Source organism: Haliotis rubra, unplaced genomic scaffold (assembly GCF_003918875.1).
Source record: "Haliotis rubra isolate DU_JTF1 unplaced genomic scaffold, ASM391887v1 Scf198, whole genome shotgun sequence".
Taxonomy (NCBI): domain Eukaryota; kingdom Metazoa; phylum Mollusca; class Gastropoda; order Lepetellida; family Haliotidae; genus Haliotis; species Haliotis rubra.
Genome location: NW_025765980.1, coordinates 1,452,501 through 1,459,683, shown reverse-complemented (window position 1 = coordinate 1,459,683; position 7,183 = coordinate 1,452,501).

Here is a 7,183-nt window from a genome sequence, read left to right as displayed (position 1 = left end):
CCAGTCCTTGTTGTACCCATTAATGCCGAGCGCCATGCTGGGACCAACAAGTACCATATTTTAACGTTTTTTGGTATGACGCGGTCGGGGATCGAACCCGCGACCTTCCGCTCTCCGGGCGGATGCTCTAACCACTACACCACGGAGGCGGTACCCTAATGTAGTGCGTTTTGTCAAAACTGTTTAGAACATGTTAGAATATTTGTTTGTAATTCATGCGAAAATGTGTGTGAGTATTTAAGGTGCTGAAAGGGGTGCGGTTTGCGATTCTTCAGGTAAAGTGGCATACGACTGTGGCGACAAGATATGACGTACCATTGACGTACATCACGCCATGATGTATATATTTAACTGATTGTGTCTTGAGTGAGTGAATGAATGTTGTTTTGCGCCACTGTCAGCAATGTTCCAGCTTTATCAGCTTTACCTACCATTATCCAATCTATAACATGAGCTGATCTACTGATGTAGATCGATGACCTCAGCCGTGGAATTCTTGGCCTAGTATATTGGTCAAAGCGTTAGTTTGTTTTTGTTTGCTTCTTATTTATAGTCAGCTATATTCCAGCTATATGGCGGCAATCTGTAAATAATCGAATCTGGACCAGACAACTCAGAGATCAGGAGTCATGCCATATGACATGTCAAGTGAGATCAGACATGAGCCATAAGTGTGTCATGTTCTGGTCGTGACGCATGACAGTGCACGTCGTGTAAGGTCGTGGCATGTGATATATATGTGTACGTTATGTCATGTATCGTTTCACACGTGCACGTCATGCTGTCGCGTCATGCCAGGCCGGGAAATGCGCATGTCGTGTCAAATCGTGTCATGTGTATGTCATGTCATGTCAAACAATATCCGAGTCCTCAATTCTTCGTCTATATTAGCTGTCAGACAGCAGAATGATGTGTGTGTGTGCACTGAGAAGTCCTTCCTTTGATAACACCAGAAAACAACATGGCTTGGTGTGTAAAAGTGTAAAAACATAATCACATGTATGTTTCATCAGGTTTGTGTGATCTCGGTTCTAATAGGCTTGAAAGATGAAGTTATACAAAGTTACATCCGAAATAAAACTACACATAATTAATTTGTTGACTTTATATCCAGAATATACATAAGGGTCTTGTGTTCACTAGAATGTTGGTATATGGATTTCATCAATCAGGCTCTTCTATCCACAAAGGATCATTCACGATATGTATTCATTACAACAAGATTTGATACCTCTCCGAGTTTGATACCTCTCCGAGTTTAGATCGTAAAGCCTCCTATATCGGATTTTAACGAGGTTGGAATAAGGTCAGGTGTCCAAATAAAGACATTGCAATGCATGTGTCATTTTGAAATTACAGTTCATCAGATATTAAGTATGTAACACTAAATGGTTTCTTTGATAAAGACGCCCAAAGTTTTTGTGTTTAAAGTGACCTGACTGACCTGATGAAATGTTCCTCATATTGCTAACACAGTCTTAAACAGGTCATCGGTGTTAAACATTCAACAAGGGCGATGTGGTAGCCTAGAATTTATAATTAAAGCGTTCGTTCGTCCCGCCGAAGACCCGGGTTCGAGTCCCATCATGGGTACAATGTGTGATGCCCATTTCTGATGTCCACCGCAGAGATGTTGCTGGCATATTGCTTAAGAGGGCGTTAAGCAATACCCACTCATACACTCACTCACTCACCCGCTCATATACTCATGCCAATAATGGCTGTCACCCCCTTCCCACCCTAACCCCACACACCTCACACCTCACACCTCACACCCCTACCCCACACCTCCTCTCTAATTAAAAAAATTGAAGGGGTGACAACCATTATTGGCATGAGTATATTTGCTGAAAGGGGGTTAAACGATACTCACTCACTCATATAACGCCAGTAGAGACGTTAAACCATACTCACTCTCTTACTCACTCACTCTTCCACTCACTCATAACTTACTGACACAGGATTTAAACCATAATCTCACTCACTCACTCATACCTTACTGACAGGGATTTAAACCATACTCTCACTCACTCATTTACTCACTCACTCATACCTTACTGACAGGGATTTAAACCATACTCTCACTCACTCATACCTTACAGACAGGGATTTAAACCATAATCTCACTCACTCACTCATACCTTACTGACAGGGATTTAAACCATACTCTCACTCACTCATTTACTCACTCACACATACCTTACCGACAGGGATTTAAACCATACTCTCTCTCACTCACTCATACCTTACTGACAAGGATTTAAACCATACTCTCACTCACTCACTCACACAACTCACTCATACCTTGCTGACAGGGATTTAAACCATACTCTCTCTCACTCATACCTTACTGACAGGGATTTAAACCATACTCTCACTCACTTACTCACTCACTCATACCTTACTGACAAGGATTTAAACCATACTCTCACTCACTCACTCATACCTTACTGAGGGATTTAAACCATACTCTCTCTCTCACTCACTCATACCTTACCTTACTGACAGGGATTTAAACCATACTCTCACTCACTCACTCACTCATACCTTACTGACAAGGATTTAAATCATACTCTCACTCACTCACTCACTCACTCATACCTTACTGACAGGGACTTAAACAATACTCTCACTCACTCACTCATTCATACCTTACTGACAGGGATTTAAACCATACACTCTCACTCACTCATACCTTACTGACAGGGATTTAACCATACTCTCACTCACTCACTCACTCATAACTTACTGACAGGGATTTAAACCATACTCTCACTCGCTCATTTACTCACTCACTCACTCATTCACTCATTCATTCATACCTTACTTTTGGAATTTAAACCATACTCTCACTCACTCACTCATACCTTACTGACAGGGATTTAAACCATGCTCTCACTCACTCACTCATTCATACCTTACTGACAGGGATTTAAACCATACTCTCACTCACTCACTCACTCATACCCTACTGACGGATTTAAACCATACTCACTCACTCTCTCCCACTCACGTATACCTTACTGACAGGGATTTAACCATACTCTCACTCACTCACTCACTAACCGACGAGTTCATATATTGCTGTCAGATATTTTAAACCATATTCACTCTTATTTTGTTACCAGTGAAGATCCGGGTTAGAATATTGATCTTCAGTAACCCATGCTTGTCGTAAAAGGCAACTAACGGGATAGTGTGGTCAGGCTTGCTGACTTGGTTGACATATGTCATCGGTTCCCAATTGCGCATATCGATGCTCATGCTGTTGATCACTGGAGTGTCTGGCCCAAACTCAAATATTTACAGACCGCCGCCATATAGCTGGAATATTGCTGAGTGCGGCATAAAACTAAACTCACTCACTCTTATTTTGCTAAAGGGGATTTCAAAACTCACTCACTCATCCACCCACTCACCACCACTCACTCACTCACTCATATTCGCGAAGGCGGTGTGGGACAATACAATAGCACAGGTAGAACTGATCGGCAACTACAGGTGTATAGACATAATGTGACACACCACCATCTGTCTACATTTGTTGATGGTCGGATTACAAAGAGCAATCAGTGTTGTTCATTAGTTCCCTGACAACAGAACATACTAGGTGCTGGAACAGATTACCAGCTGTTCCCCATCCTCTGTCACTCACGCCATATGACTGTGTCTATGACTGGGAGAAAGCACCTGATAAACAGTTTGTGTTAATCAGTTAATGGACCGCCCCCAAATCCTCGCAGTTGGTATACCCTGCTGTGACCAATAGTTGATTACAAATTATGCGTGGGCAGGGTTACCTCCCTTGGGCCAGCGATCTGCGGTCCTCGGGTTGCCCTGATTGTTCATAGATTTACCCTTGCGCAATATAAACTAACCCTGTTGGCTGGCTGGGTATGGTTTTACGCCGTTTTTAGCAATATTCCAGCAATATCACGGCGGGGGACACCAGAAATGGGCTTCACAAGTTGTACCCATGTGGGGAATCGAACCCGGGCCTTCGGTGTGACGAGCGAACGCTTTAACCACTTGGCTACCCCACCGCCCCCCCTGTTGGTCATCAAATCTGGCATCCACTTTTAAATTCTAATTTTATCCCGTCTTTCAAGACTATATGCGGTCTCATCCCGGGTACATAATGTATTCCATCCACATATCTGTCCAAAATATTTGGTTGGTTGTATAACGCCACAATATAGAAAATAAAGAGATCGATATTGGGAGCAAGGATCCACATCCGGGTATATAGGCACGCAGTCAATGATATTCACCGAGCTTCGCCAACGTATATACTAGTATATGGTCGCCTCTTACGTATATACTAGTATATGGTCGCCTCTTACGACCAGCATAGGTTCTAACCCCAAATCCCCAAGGAATAACCCGAAATACAAACAACATATAACGAAAACCTTCAATATAAAACCCCACTCAAATCCAATATATAATACCACCTTTAAGATAAAACTGTTTTAAGAAAATTCCACCCAAGTATCCAATATAACAAACGTCATTGAATTCTGGTGTGGAATGTAACAAATTTATCAAGTTCGCATTTTCATCCAAAATACACATTTGAATATTATACGTATGTAGCGGCCATAAAATTTCAGAGTCCCGTGCAGGGATTCGAACCACGGACCTTCTAATCCGAAGTCGAACGCCTTGTCCACATGACCAAATGGGTTAACCCCGTCAGCAAGCTGACAAAGTAAGGATGTCATCTGTGGGATGACTCCACGCCCTGCTACACGTATATCATCACTTCTAAATGCACTAAACATAAAATCAATATTTCTATACTCCTTACAACTTCAATATCTAACAAATTTTATAACGCAAACAATAAAATTAATTCTATATTTGAAACCGCCTTTAGAATCAATATACAACCCTATTTGTAATCCTAGAAACGACCCCTATTTATAAATCACATATGCAGCGTTAATTCCTATAAATCCAATAAATACTGTTATTTATTTCGATTCCCATGCATACTCCAAACTTATATTAAAATACAAATCTGCCTTTAAATCATATATATCAAACTACTTCTCGTTCCTCTACACCTAAATAGCATATACAGTACAACCAGAAATTATTGAGAATTTAAAGATTGTAATTTTTTTTTTTCACTCATTACTCACGTATTAAATGTGAATATTAGCAGAACATAACTCTAGATTCAAAGACAGGTGAACAGTTAGTATTTTGTCAAGTCACCATGGGCATCAATGCAGGCTTCAAAGCGGCGGGGCATACTACTGATCAAAGAACTGTCAAGAAAGAAAAACGTGGTCCATGCTGTCCCAATATCGGACCACCTCTTCTTTCATTTCAGCAATATTTGTCAGATTTTTCTTATTGACACTTTCCTTCATAAGTCCCCAAACATTTTCTATTGGATTTAGGTCAGGGCTATAGCTTGGTCAATCTAATAATGTCATATTTTGGGTCCGAAACCAGGCCTGTGAATGCTTTGAACGATGTTTTGGGTCGTTGTCCTGCTGGAAAATTCAAAACTTTCCATAGAACACGTGAGCAGATGGAAGTAAATGTCCCTCGAGAATATCTGTGTACCGCTCACTGTTCATATTCCCTTCAAATACACAGAGGGGCGTTGCCCCTAACACAGATATGCCACCCCACACGTTAAATTTCGGACTGTACTTTGGGCGCTGGTACAAAGGTTTTTCAGTTTGTTTGGTCCAGAAGTTCAGTGTATTAGGAAACAGCCACGCAGAACTTTCATCTGAGAAAATCACATTGTCCCAGTTTAAATTTCTATGCTATAAGCACCAGTTCAACCTTCGCTCCTTTTGTTCAGGTTTCATGATCGGTGATGGAATTCCTCGACTTTACTGCCAAACCATTGCATGCAGCTCAGTTCTAATTGTCTCCTTACAGACAGCCACAGTTCCTCTATCAATCATATCCAGCCTTAAGTTTTCTAAACTCCTTCGTTTGTTTTAAGAAACAAGAATACCAAGCCGCCTCCTGTCACCGACAGTCAATTTTCTGGGCCTACCTGCGCCTCCCTGGTGCTCAATGCCATATCCATTTGCAATATTTTCAAAACACGATAAACAGTGGACAAAGGGATACCTGTTCTACTTGAAATCACTTTAGCTGATCTGATGTCCTTCTTATAATACTCTAAAAATCAACTTCCTCTTCTCTAAATCATCCACACTGAGGATCACTGAAAATGTCGTCTGCTAGCAAGTAAACAAAGGGAGATAACTCTTCACAAACTAATGAAAAAGGATTAACGGAGTTGTCTCTCTTGAATATAACCAAGCACTTGATAGCTGGTCAAGGTTGTTTATACTAGAAATCCAAGTAAACATATTCCTTAAATTCTCAATAATTTCTGGTCATACTATACCTCTTAAGTATTATGATACTGATGTTTCTGCTGGTGTCAATATAGCCTTAACTCAGGTGACTGCAGACGATGAAAATCGCCCCTATCAGAGCAGATCTCTTCCACGACTCATACCGATTACCTGACATTGGAGAAAACCGATTACATTTCTTCCTAGAGTTAATGGTTTCAGTTATGACTCCAGATAGATAGAAGATACTTGTGACAAGCGTACATGGGCGGAAACTTGAAGTCAGCGCTACTAGGCTTTGGATAACTGACGCTGGTATGGCCAAAAAGCCTGGGGTATAGAGTTCGGGTTCCTTGCAGTCTTAAAATACCGATAATGTATGTTGTAATTGGTTCGTAGGGACAGTCGTATATGGTGAGAAACATTCATATACAGCGACATTGGTTCGTGAGGAATATTCTCACATATTGGCATCGGCTGGTGTGGCGCATCCATATATACTTACATTGTTTGGTAAGGAATTTCCATATATGCTGAGATTGGTTGGTGGAGTATATTCATATATACTGACATTGGTTGGTGGGGTATATTCATATAAACTGACATTGGTTGGTGGGGTATATTCATATATACTGACTAATTCATATATACATGGACATTGTTTGGTTGGTGGGTATATTCATATATACATGACATTGGTTGGTGGGGTATATTCATATATACTGACATTGGTTGGTGGGGTATATTCATATATACTGACATTGGTTGGTGGGGTATATTCATATATACTGACATTGGTTGGTGGGGTATATTCATATATATATATACTGACATTGGTTGGTGGG